General features: G+C 38.1%; 1 protein-coding gene across 1 annotated transcript in view; it reads right to left on the bottom strand.

The window, feature by feature from the left end:
• The window catches only part of NPSR1 (neuropeptide S receptor 1), a 56,096-nt gene that overhangs the window by 30,230 nt on the left and 13,113 nt on the right, over positions 1-12,753 (bottom strand). The window lies entirely within an intron of this gene.

Genomic DNA, 12,753 nt, shown 5'->3' with positions numbered 1-12,753 from the left:
TCTAAATGTAGATATTTGATAATCGGATAACTTTGGTCTAAATAGGAGTGTGAGTGTTCCTCCCAGAAAGAGCACCGCAAAGCTCTTTTCAGTGGTGTAGTTTATGCTTCCACCATAACCAAAACATTAGTAGACAATGAGCTGAAATTCAGTTGTAAGTACATTGTTTTTTCCAAGCTGCATGCCTTTGGAGGTGGTATGCACTTGCAGTAAGGTAGCTGCAGAGTGCAATATATGCTTTTAATGCCACTGCTGACAGAAAATCTATACTTGAGGCAATACACACTCACTTTTCCCTGCCCCAGACACAGTGCAAAACACTTTCATGCTGGTTTTCATCAGGCACTCGTTTTTTCCAGGGTGTCAGAACATTGAACACCTTGGTCTCACCTATTCTACAACCAGGTCCCAGTTAGCTGAGGTGCTACATGCCCACACTACTCAAAAACTTCTTGTTGAACAACTGTTTGTTGTAGAAGAGACAGTAAGTGCTTTTGAGAAATATCTGAGGGGTGCAAAACGTGCCCTATTTTGAACCAACCCAATTGGTTTACTTACTGTGTGAAAGGCAAACTGAGAATGTAGGAGGTACTTTATGAATGACATGAACTTGCCAAGCAGTAAAAGCCAGTATCGTGGTGCAAGTAGACTTAGAGACAATATTCACTTTACAGCCACATTGCAAAGATACAGGATACATTACTGATTTGTTTGTTTAAGAAGCTTCAGTGTTTGAGAGAGGTAATATTTTACAGCATAATGAGGGGACACTTCAGAGAAACTAGGTTGATGTGCAACTGATGTGGCTGACAGATATTAATATTAGATTACACTCCTCTGCAAAGCAAAGATTTCAGGTGGGTAGTTTTATTGCTGCGCTGTCTTTAGTGCATTAAAATTTCATGAGAGTTTCTGTCTTAGAGCAATGAGATTTGCCACTAATAACTCTGACACAAAGAAACTTCCTTAATGTCTGAGTACCATAAGACTATAAAAACTCATCAGAGAGGATAATCAGAGATTGGAAATGCATGCATTCCATGAGTGGGTCAGTGCTGTAGTCCAGATTTCATGGGTCCCACACAGCCAGTACTGTGAGGATTACTTCAAGTGGACTGTGCTACTAACAAGCTCAGTATTTAAAATGTGTCAGGCTTGCTGTGTGCCTGCATGTGCTACTGTCAGGGACAGCCAGGAATCCAAATATAAATTGATTCTGTGAATGAAAGATGGAAGAGGTGACATAGTATCCTCCTTTTAGAGAAGCAAACAAAACACTGAAATATGTTTACTTTTCCAGGGCTATGTACAAATCTGTCCTCAAGAGTGGTGACACTGAATTCAATGCTAAGGGTGACAGAAAAAGCCACTTTTGCTTTTCAGCCCTTTTGAGGGGATCTGGTACTGACTTCCATGAATGAATATCTGTGACACTAGAGTTCTTGAGAAAATACTTTAAATAAGAGAAAATGTCCCCTTGATTTCTAAAAAATTTCCATGTTTGGTTAAAACAAAAAGTCTGAGCAACAAATGACATTTCTTGTGTTTGAGTTGATTTATCAGGTATCCCTGGAGAGACAGTTTCCCAATGAACAGTGAAATTACCATATTTAATATACCTGGAATTGTTTCTCTGGACTTTGTAGCAATATAGCAGTAACTCCAACAGTCCCACAACACATTGCAAAACCAATGTTTACACGATCTCTATCTCTGTAGCATGGGATAGCCATTTTCTAAAAGGGCTCTCTATCCCTTCCACATGTGGCATCAGCTCCTGTTTTTTTCCTTGCCTTTGGGAGCTGGAAATGAAAACAGGCAGAAACCAGTTCTGTTCAAGACTAGAAAATATCCTTCAATAGAAAAACACCACCTGAAAATATAGAGGGAGTTTGTTCGGGGTTTTTAAGGAAATAGTTAAGCTTCTCGTTTTTGTCATGAATCTTCAGGTTTCCGTAACTTCAAGGCAAACTGTTTCCTTGTGCTGAAAACACCCTCTTCCCCTCTCCTAGTCTGCAGGCTTCTGGCATATTTGGATAATGGTTTATCTATTGTTAGTTTACAAAGAAAGTAAAACATCTGGCAAGAAAAAATCCTTGCTGTTCATTATCAGTAACCTCTAAGCAATTGACATGATCAACTGCTTCTGCTCTTCAATACTGTTACCTCTAGTCCTTAAGAAGTAGCAAAAAGTGTAAATGAAATGTTTGAAGATTTGTCCAGATGTGATTTCCATCCTATTTTGACCAATCATGTTCTTGTTAAGCAGGTCTTCACACTTCTCTCTTTCTTGCTACTGCCTGCTAATGTAATAGGAGTGGAGAAATATGACTTCCCGGCAAATTTTTTATTTGGATTTCAAGGTTTGGGCTATGTTGTGTGTGTTTATGTGCATGTGTATTAAATGTGTACAGAAACAGAATGAGCTGCTAAAACACATCCAGATCCACATTGCATACTTCAGCAATTTCAGGTTATTCTGTTCACCAACACAGTGGGGCACAACACTTATTGAACTCAATTATTGTGGAGATCTTTTCTGTCCTAATCGACTCTGTGATCCTAAAGGTTCCATTAAGGTTAATCAGGCAGATGCACGTAGTGCCAGTGCACAGGTTTGGAGTAACATTTGTCATTTAAGCTACACTTCTGTTCCAGATCCCATTTAGATCTCTGCAACCACCTGAAAGGAGGTTGTAGAAAGGTGGGTGTCAGTCTATTCTCCCAAGTACCAAGCAATAGGACAAGAGGAAATTGCCTCAAGTTGTGTCAAGGGAAGTTTGGTTTGGATATTAGGAATGATTTCTTCACAGAAAGGGTAGTCAAGCATTGGAACAGGGAAGAAAGAGGTTGAATCACCATGACAGTAAATATTTAAAGACATGTAGATGTGATACTTAGGGACATGATTTAATTATGGAGTTGGCAGTGTTAGGTTGGACTTGATGATCTTTTTCTGCCTAAACAATTCTATGATTTTATGAATAAATTGTCCTTTGGGCAGTGCCTAGAAAAGCTTGGACAAATTCCAGACGGCAGTTTAGAAACAGAGCTGAGCACAAAAGAAATAATGCTGCACTTTCCGTCAGGTAACATGTTGATATGCCTTGATGTGCTTAAAAATAAACAAACAGAAAGGTGCCAAGAAACATCTTCTCTGTAAAACTTCATACTGGTGAATGGGATTTGAGTCAGCCTTCTGAGGTCTGATTGAAATGGAGGAAGATTAGGTTCTTAGTTGTCAGAGATGAATAGTAATCCTGACATATTTGGTGACGTATGAACACTGGAGGGATTTATATAGTCAACTTTAGAGATCTAAATTAGGAATTCAATCCTTCTGTACAAGTCAGTGAAACTTAAAGGCAGCTTAGAATGTTTTCCTCTATTGGCTATAAATGGGGCATAGGGAGGGTGACTTTGTATCTTATGTACTTACAGTGAGGAACCTGAAATAGATGGCATGAATAATCTCTAAAATGAATACCAGTCTGCAAGAATGCAGTAATGAAATTTAATCCAATTATCTCTATGACAGTTATATCCCACTGTGCTTCCCAGGACTATTTTCAAGACATGTGCTTTCTTTAGACCTACTTCTGTACACAATAGCAAGAAGCTAACAGAGCATTTCCCCTCCACCCTTCCTACTATTAATGGCGTATAAAGCAAAAGGTGTAATGTTCCAAATAACAGTAACATCCTCAGGCAAAGAAGGCCACAGATTTGAGCAGTTTGGCTCCAAGACCTTCAAATGTAAATTGTCACCTAAGTACTCAACCACTGAGCTATAACAGAACAAAGAAGATGCTTGCTTAACTCACATTTTACACAGCTAATGAGAAAAGATACTAAGATAGCAATTCCAATGTTCTTTTTGCTGTTTCTTTCAAATACAGCATGGTTACTATTGTATATGAGCCCAGCCCATGTTGCATTTTTGTCTTGCGTCTCTCAAAGTGCTGTATTTGCCCAAACAAACCTTTATAATCTCCACACAGCCCTAGTGGTATCAGCAGAGATGTGATGGTGCAGTAATTTAGCTGCACAGTGCAGGTTTCATCACAGGGTTAGGGAAATTACATTACAGGTGAAAGTAGGGGTAAAAAGCTAGTAACATAAAAACAGCTGAAAGGAAATGCTTTCTTTTGGTCACACAGATGTCTAGTCGGGAAAAGCATTTGTATGCAAAGATCTGAAAGAATGACAGCTCCTTTTGAAATAATACAAATAGAAAAAGTGGAGCCCCTGTGTGGAAATCTGTAGGTGGGTAAGTGGAATCAAGTTTAGGCTCTGTGTGTGTGTCTATTGAAATGAGAAAATGATGCCTTTGATAAAGACAGAGCATCTAAAGTCCATTCATCATTTTTCAGTCCTTTCAGAGATGATTTATTAGCTGGGAAAAGCAAATAGAACAACTGATTCCATCTCAGTTTAAAATCGTATGATCTAGGGTGAATTTGGGGAGATTGGGATTGTCACTAAGATTTTTCATTAATGTTGTTATTATTATTTCCATTTTGATGTTAGGATAGTCACCAAGATGTTCCACTAATATTATTATTATCCCAATTCTGGGGATGTCCAGGGGCCCAAGCCTTAGGGATGGCATTCAAAAACACTCCTGGATGACTTAGGAACAGAAGTTGTGCCTGCTTTTGATTTTAAATATACATATATATCACTAGAAAGGAGTAATGATTTCATGCTGCATTGAATATTTATAGGCATGTTGTAGTTAGTTTTTCCTCTGCTTTAGAAGCAGGAGGATTTATGAACTAAAGCCTATTAAGTCCCTAGAGGTTATATAAGGAAATACTCATATTCTTTGTACAGGAATCCATACCTCTGCTGAAAATACGTTTTAGCTCCACAAAATGCAAGTTAAAAAAAGATAGCTCTGGCTTCAGAGTGTTAAAGTGATTGAGATGCAGATGAAATGAGGGCATCTCATCTTTGTTGCTAAATTCTCAGGGTCCCAGATGGTCCTTTGCAATGTGATAAAACCCACATCCCCCATATACTACACTGAAATTGATACCACAGCCACTGGCAAGCAGAGAGAGTGTGTCTGCTGCTTTGCAGTTGTGGAGGAGATGCAGCTTTTATCACCAGACACTTTGAAAATCCCACTCTGAGCTCCTGTGTATGATGAACACACAAACTGTCTCCTTCCAGAACAATTTAATACAGTATTTAGGTACTATACTTTGAGGAAAGAAGAGACTTCTTTCATGAGTTATCCTTGCCTGTTTGTGGCTCAGCTCTGTACTTAGGGTTATGCTGCAGAGTGGTTTTTGTTATCTGTAAGGGATCTGTAGACCATGGTTCAGAGACAACAGACTGAAAATCACGGGTTTAGGGATGTCTGCCTTGCAGCTTGTGATTGCATTAATTACAAATCATGAATCATGGGCATCTTGTTGCGGCATTTGTAGGATTAAAGCAGGGTATATAAATAAAAATCATTACAGGGTTTTTAAGTGGGTGACTATTCTTGCTTCCAGTAGCAAATTTGGAAAGCTTATTAACTTTATATTGCCACTAATGGGAGGGACATTACATTCTACTGTTATAGTTGCAGAACTCCAGGTTTTTTTTTCTTTTTGTGCTAGTGCTGCTGTTTCCTACTGCAGTGAGCTACAATGGGTAGAGTCACAGCAAACACGAATATTGTGGCCAGCCCCAGACTTTACAGTGAGCCCCTGAGAAGGTATCTAAAAATACATGAGCACTGAACAAGATACAGTGTAACAAGGTTGTGTCTGAGATGGTTTAAAGCAGTTTGAATGTGGTTTGGAATTGAATAGTAAAGCAGAAGTAGTCAGCAAACCTACAGCTCATTTCTACACTCATAGAGTGTCTGACCTCTACAAGATCTCCCAGTCTGATTTTTGGGGTACCTCATTCTAGGCTGCAACTCTCTGGCTATTGCATTCACATTAAAGCTCACAAAGAAGTAATGTGACTAGATGGATTGTGTACTAGTCCCAAATTCAATGTTCCTACACCACCAGGCTGAACTGGATCAAAGTATTTTCAGGATGCCAAGTTCTCTATGTCAGACTTCTAGTTTCATGATTTCACCTCTAAAACATGAAATCTACTCTGTTTTCTGTAGGCGTTTTCATTTACCTGTGTGATCAAACACTGTGAAATAGAGGTCCTGATACTCCTAAAGAGGCTATGCCACCTTCTTCACATTAAGGTTCTTTCTACTGCTCAGTTTTGATGCTGAAGTTCATTATTCCTGGTTTCCTTTCCTAACTTCTGAGGATATTCTACTTTTTACTCCATCTACTTCACAACTGGGTTGGGAAAAAATACATTTTAAGAAGGATATATGTATTAGATATTTTCTGTTTTCCTTAGAAAAATAGAAACTATGTGTTGACTAATTATTTATGCATGGAAAAATGTTTATTTATAGACATATAGAAATATCCCTGGATGCTTACATAGGAAACCTAAGAGTATAGTAAAACATGGTTCATAATATCAAGCTGGAATTGTACAGTCAGTGTCCAAGTTACTTATTACGAACAAGGGGATTATGATTCATCTCCAAATCTGAGCTAAATTTCCAAAGGCAATTTGAGTTTCTGCTAGGTGTTATTAAATTGCCCAAGAAGGTAATAGATATCAAATCTGGTTTGCCTTGTGTTACCATGGGGTATTACAGGCAGTGACCACATTTATCCTACCCTGCATTGTGTCTCAGTTTGTGGGCACATACAAATATATATCTAACTTAAAGTGAGTCCCATGGTGTTTTCCCGCTACTGAACTAGTCTTCTTGGCAGAATGGAGATGGAAAATAATTGCTTCTTCTCCAGGCAACTAATGCAGCCATTTAACAAATTTTCTTATTCACATAGTTTTGTGGGATGCACTGAATAAGTAATGCTAATATTGCTGTGTTTACTCCCAGAGACCATTTTTGCTCTTGGTAAATTGAATCACATTTATTCTGTGAATGCAAAATGAACAGTGGTACTAAATGCTATAGTTTCTTTAGCCTACAGAGGAAAGGTGGATATAATCTATTTCTTCCCCTTTCACACTTAGATGATTTGCAAGGTGTTAGACTTCCAGATAGGTGTTTGGCAATGAAGCTGCCTGTAAAAGTGGGTAATTTGGATGCCACTGGCTACTCCAGAAAATTCAGTGTCTGTGCCTGAGGGAATATTAACAAATTACACTCTTCCTTCCCAATTTTGACAAAGCATTTTCAGTAGTGACAACAACATGTAGTGCAGAACACAGATGATATATTAGCAGGGACAATTTCCTTACATTAATTACATTTTCAAGAGTTTTTAGGACATGGTGAACATAAAAAATGGAGATATCCTTCTTTCAGTTTTATCCATGAACTCTGCAGTACAATTGTAACTTCCTCCAAGTCTGCAAGTAGGATACAGACACCTCTCACCTCTCCTCAGCCTTTATGTTTTTTCTACCAATTCACAGACAATAACTGTGGAAAGAGAGAAAGACACAGATTTCTGGGAATTATTTCAGTTCAGTTTTTTGCATTTGGTTTCTGTGTCTTGGATGGGCAATCACATAAATCAGATTGTCAGGTTTCAGCCAAGACCCTGCTGGCAAGGTGTAAGATTTCCAATATAATTGGGAATGCTATGGATTTTTTGGTTGCCAACAGTCCACCTCCATTAAGGTCACTTGCTGATTTAGCTGCTAATTGACTCTATGCTATTAACTTCCAATGCTCATGATCACTGTGATATCTAAGGTACTTGTAAAACTGATGAATTCTTATGTATGATTTCTCTGAAGTGCAGAAATATTACAAGTACCATTTTCCAGATGAAAAGGTGGAACAGAGACAATTATCTGTTAATAACGTTCTACATGTTAATTTTGGTAATGGTGTTACTATATTAAGCTTTTCAACAGATCATGGAGTAACGAGTCATCTTCATTCCTTCAAGTCATAAAGCCAAGGAAGAAAACTATGGAAGGACAGGCACAGCCCATTAAAGCAGTCAGCACCCCAGTGGTCATGGTGTAGGGAAAAAGAAGAAAGGAAGGAAGGACAGCTTCTAATGGATTTGTTCATGATTAGTGGTTGTAGCAGTACAGTTAGATGCACTTATTTAGTCCATTTAACCATCCAATTAGTTGGCAAACTCTGCCTTCAGTCATCTTAACCAAAGTCATCCTCAAAGTGATTGAGCCCAGTTGGTTTTAGTCTCATAGACAAGTTCTCTCTGGGCAGAAGCAACAGAAAATAAACACTCTTTGCTTTAGCAGTGTCCAGTTCCACCTATGTGCTTACATAACCCTCTCATAGCAAGTCTGCAGCATATTGGCTTTTTACCAAACAAAGAATAAAATTAGTGCAGCTGATAAAGACCAAGGCCTGGTTCAGCTTTCTAGGAGCAACTGAAGAAGGTGGCAACGGTATAAATCTCTTTATATAATTTTTAAAACTATCTCCTTGTCTTTTAATGTCATTCTCAAGTCAAGCCTTAGGATTTGTTTTTTGTATCACAATATAGACTGTAGCTACATACATTTACAAAACATCTTTTGTTTTTATTGTTTATATGTAATCTAACATCGAAGTTAGGTGATATTATTTCCATTTTCTCTTTTCATTACAGCCATAGCAATCCTTAAATTGCCATATATTTCCAAACAAGACTTAGGCCGTAGCTTAAAATTTGGCATGCAGTAAAATGTGTTTCTGTCCCCTAACAATGGACAAAATGTAACACTGTTCTTAAAGTACTGATTTCTGCTAAATGTTGAAATATAAAGAGAGACACACACGAGCTGAAGGTCATTTCCAGCTCCAGCCTTTCAGATGTTAACGTTGGGAAAAAAGAGCTAAACCACCTCCCAGTTTTGGTCATTAAAAGGAACTTAAATACTTTCCTCTGTTAGTAGTAGTTGAAATTGAATGAAGAATAATGAGAAGTAAAATTTTTTCAACAGACTTTTTTTAATGTATTCCTTGATTGGTTTTAGAATTGGTCAAATAATAACAGTTCTTAATGGATGAACTCTTTAGCCAGTAAATGACGCTCCTTATCCACTGCTCTCAAATAATTGTTTTATATATGTCCATATCTGCTGCTTTTACATTTTGAGAGTAGACTTAACAAGGCCTTAATTTGGTAGAGCTGGGTAAACTGATCTAAATGGATATAAATTGTGGATAAACCATCTTTTCTGAAAACAATCATATCTCACGTCAGTATTCATAGTGTTATACAGCGTCTGTGAATTCATCCCACTCTTTGATCTTGAACCACTTGGTGATTTCAGTCAGAGGCAAACATCTTAAAGACACTAAGACTCTGAAGTTACACGAAATGGCATCAGGTAGGGGAAGACATGAGAGATTTCCTGCCAGGAGAGATAGCTATGCCATGAGCATAACTTGTGCTAAACTCAGAAGAAATCTATTTGGGGAAAAGTGTTTAGAAATACCCTCCTCCCAGGGTAATCTTCAGAGCTTGCACTTTCTGAGAAACTAAATTGCCTTGGAGATAGAAATCTGTAGGAAAGCTAGCTTTAGTTTCAGTCTTCACAGACAAAATTGTTTCTAAGAAAAACGTTTTTGCAGAAGAGGAATATGACCAAAGGCAAACTAAACACAAGGCAAACATGACCGTACTCCTCTTTGTTAAGTTAGCTGATATTGAGTGATTAATACTATTGTTCATGTCAGCTGGTAACTCTTAGCTGATTTTCTAGTGCTTATTTCCCAGACAGTTTCAAAGAGATTTATGCATGAGAGTTACACATAGACTTGAATATGGTACTGACATAGGCATTTTATAGACATATATTTAATATGAAATACTGTGAATACAGGCTTCAGCAACATCTTTAAACACTCTGAAGTTGAAGGGTTTACTCACATTCCTGTAAGATTCTTGCAGTCTTGAGCACCATGTTTGATTATGATGTAGTAAGGAGTCAGTACAAGTCTTCTCTGAATTTGATGAGTGGCTTCAACCACTGATTTTGGCAGTGTTGAAAGAAGCCTCAATCAGTTAGTTACTTCTCTTCTGCATCTGGCTTGGCAATCAGTCAAGAAGAACAACACTGCTCATTTCCCATTCATGCATTATGCCATTTGCTTTGAATACCTTGTTTATTTTAACACCAAGTCTGTATTTTAATTTCATTTTGGTACCACTTTAGTGAGAAGATGTGAGAATTGAGGGTACTACTCAACTATTGAGCCACAGATCAATAGACAAAAAGTTTTTAAATGGCTTTGAAATGTCTGCATTGATAAAGCTATATCCATTATTCTTCTTTCTGCTGCTAGGGCAGAAATAATAAATATTTTAAGAACCTCAAAATAGATGGAAGTAGTAATATTGACTAAGCGGAAACTGTTTGCCAGGAGATTAGTTGGTAGGATTTAAATATGCCTGGCATGTCAAAGCAATATGACAAGACAATGTTTTCATAATGTTGTGTCTACCTCATAACTTGTTGTGAAAGGATGATGGCTGTTGCCAGTTTGCTTTGTTCTTAATAATATTTTTGAAGATAAGAAAGTGAAATGGCTCCATTTCAGGAATTAAGTAATTTCTTTCTGCCAAAATCCTGACAAGAACTCTTGGTGCAGGAAGATAAATTAGAGTTCTGACTCCTGCATCACAAAAAGAAGTCAACATGACTTGAAAGGAGCCTTGCTGCTCGAGCTGGTGTTACTTTTAACATTGCGGATGTAAATGTCAAGCAAGTTTTCTATGTGAGTTTGTATAATGTGAAATGGAACAGACTGTTGAACTCAGACAATTTTAAAAGTCAGGGATAATTTTAGGGAAGGGGAGATCAGAAGAATCAGCAAGTGGAACATGTGGACATCAGTCAAATTATAACATCAGTTATACAGCACTATTTTCTGCCCACATCTAATGGTATATTTGCCTTCTTGTCTTTGCCACTGATTATTTCAGCTCCCCCAAAAATGCACTTGCAATGCCTTCCCCTCCCTTCATGCAGACAGTGTTTGAATCCATAGTGAATAGCTCTCTATGCACCTCCATTCTAATACAAAATGTCCTCTTTTCTGTAGGTCCAAATGGTAAAACTCCCACTCAGACCCTTATCCAGTGCAGCAACAGCAGTAGCTTCTTCCTGGTACACCTCAGCTATCCTGATCCAGGTACTTCTGTCTGCTTCTGGCTTTATTCCTTTGACCTGGTCACCCATGTCTTTATGCTGATTCTTTCTCTGCTGCAGTAAATTCATTTGTTTTCTTACTAGCTCGAGACTCTTTGCTGTTTAGTTGAGGTCTTTCTATTAGGACCCATTTCCTATTACCACGGTGTTGTGCATATTACACATGCCTTTGCTCTGGCAGTTGCCTGACTCTTATGGTGTCTGTTCCAGATGGATACACATGGTCATTCTCCACCTTCCTCTCTTTCAAAGCCTTTCTCATGACAGTTGCTCCTGGTATCTGCTCAGGGATGAAGTAAGTAGAAAACGGATGGTGTTCATCTGGGGCTTCATTTGCTCTTCTGCTCTTTGCCTGTACTACTGCTTGGTTGTCTGAGTATATTCCTCTGGGATGGGGAAATCTTTGAGCAGAGACTGTTTTTCTGAAACTCCTGTGAACACTGACTTTTGACCTGTGAATGATGCTTCCAAACTGTGCAGTGAGGCTGTATGCCTTACCTGATGAAGAACACCACTGGCACATGAAGGAAGTGACATAAAGGTCATGACTGAGATAAGAAGTAAAATCATTTATTACAGATGGCTCACAAGAAAATAGGAAAATCAGCTGTCAGCAGTTCAGAAGAGGAGTCACTGCAAACCTTCACCTCCTCACCCTGTAATAATTCTTACGTCACCTGTAGTTACAGGGCTTCCCCTTTACATCACCATTACAATTACAAGGTGTGTAAACTGAGAGTAGTTTTTCAATGGGACAAGCTTCTGGGCAGACGTGGTGGAGACCATGAGCAGGAGTTTGTTTATTTACAAAGAATGCATGTTTAAAATTGAGCAGTATAATTCTTTGCTTTTCCAGTTTAAACAGAGGTACAACAGGCATCAAACGAGGATGCAATATTGCTGGAAAATCATATATTAAATAGCTCTTTAGTGAAAAAGGACTGTAATTCCTACCATAGCTTAAGGGGGAAAAAAGCAACAGAAAGAGTATAAATATGTCCTATATACACAAACAGCACAACACAGCGGTCTTGTAAGTAGGGATTAGTACCAGGACACTGTTATAGAAACAGCACATATTTTCTCTTGGGAATTTGAACCCCCACAAATTTAGTCCATTCAAGGCCACAGAGAAACAATGTGCTGCTTATCCTTGTTTCCTTTCCTTGTTGCTGAGACTGGCATTTTACAAACTAAGCTACTGTACATTTTACATTTGTTTGGATCAACATTCTTTTTTTCCATTAAAAATATCTAAATGAATTCCTCTCACCTTTATATTTTTATATTTCCCTTACTTGGTTAAACCAGATAACATGAAGTTATTTTCACTCTTCACTGCGAGAGTGAAATTGATAGTGCAGTTTTATAGAAATACACAAGATTCATCTTAAAGTAGTTTAATTTAAACACTTCCATGACAACAGTTGGAAACATAGCTTCTGGGAAATGGGGATGCAGACTCAGACTGGAAGATAAGATTTAGTGACATCAATGAGTTGCAGCTGCTGCATTCTGACACAGATACTACTACATCTAGCAACATCTTTTTAGATCAGAGTGAGACTGAGCCTT

This window comes from Pithys albifrons, chromosome 7, assembly GCF_047495875.1.
Source record: "Pithys albifrons albifrons isolate INPA30051 chromosome 7, PitAlb_v1, whole genome shotgun sequence".
Taxonomy (NCBI): domain Eukaryota; kingdom Metazoa; phylum Chordata; class Aves; order Passeriformes; family Thamnophilidae; genus Pithys; species Pithys albifrons.
The sequence above is the reverse complement of the archived record's forward strand: the minus strand, read 5'-3'. Positions and strand labels throughout refer to the sequence as shown.